Consider the following 876-nt stretch of genomic DNA (forward strand, 5'->3'; position numbering starts at 1 on the left):
ATTTGAAAGAAATTTAAGAAATTGGTGATTTTGGAATTCATCTCGTTTGGATAAAAACTCAATTATTTGATTGAAAAATTAATTATTTTGTTAAAAATGTAAATATTTTGTAAAAAAGTCCTCTTTTCTATTAAAAATTCAACTCTTTTGTTAATCTCTTTCGTTGAAAATACATTTCTGAAACTTACAATTAATCTATACCATTTTTGGTTAAAAAATCAAGTATTTTGTTAACAATTCGTCTTTCTTTGTAGAAATTAAATTACTTTATGGAAAATTTATACTTTTTGATTAAAAATTACATTTTTCGGTTGAATTATTAACTGTAAATATTGTTTGGTTGCAAAGTCGTTTTGTTGTAAATGCAAATATATTGTTAAAAATTGAAATCATAATTTTTTGGGTGAAAAATTCTATTATTCACTTAAAGTTGAACTACTTAGTAAAAAAATTTATTTTTTCTTATTAATGATTAATAATTATAGTTGAAAATTCAACTATTTTCCTATAAATTAGGTTAAAAATTCAGCTTTTTTTTGTAGATAATACTCTTTTTGATTTTAAAATTTTAAAAATTATTAAAACTAAATTCACCTTTTTTAGTAGAAATTTTATGTTTTTGGTTGAAAATCTATCATTTTTGGTCAAAAATGCAATTGTTTGGTTAAAATATGAACTGTACATCTTCTTGGGTTTAAAAGTCGATTATTTCACTAAGAGTTGAACGACTTTGTAAAAAAAATACCTTTTTTTTAACAAGGTTTTATAATTATGGTTGAACATTTAACTATTTGGTTGAAAGTTTAACCCTTTGATTGAAAACTCATATTTTTCATTTAAGAAATTCAACTTTTTGTAGATAATTCGTCTTTTTGA

Source organism: Belonocnema kinseyi, chromosome 4 (genome assembly GCF_010883055.1).
Source record: "Belonocnema kinseyi isolate 2016_QV_RU_SX_M_011 chromosome 4, B_treatae_v1, whole genome shotgun sequence".
Lineage (NCBI taxonomy): Eukaryota > Metazoa > Arthropoda > Insecta > Hymenoptera > Cynipidae > Belonocnema > Belonocnema kinseyi.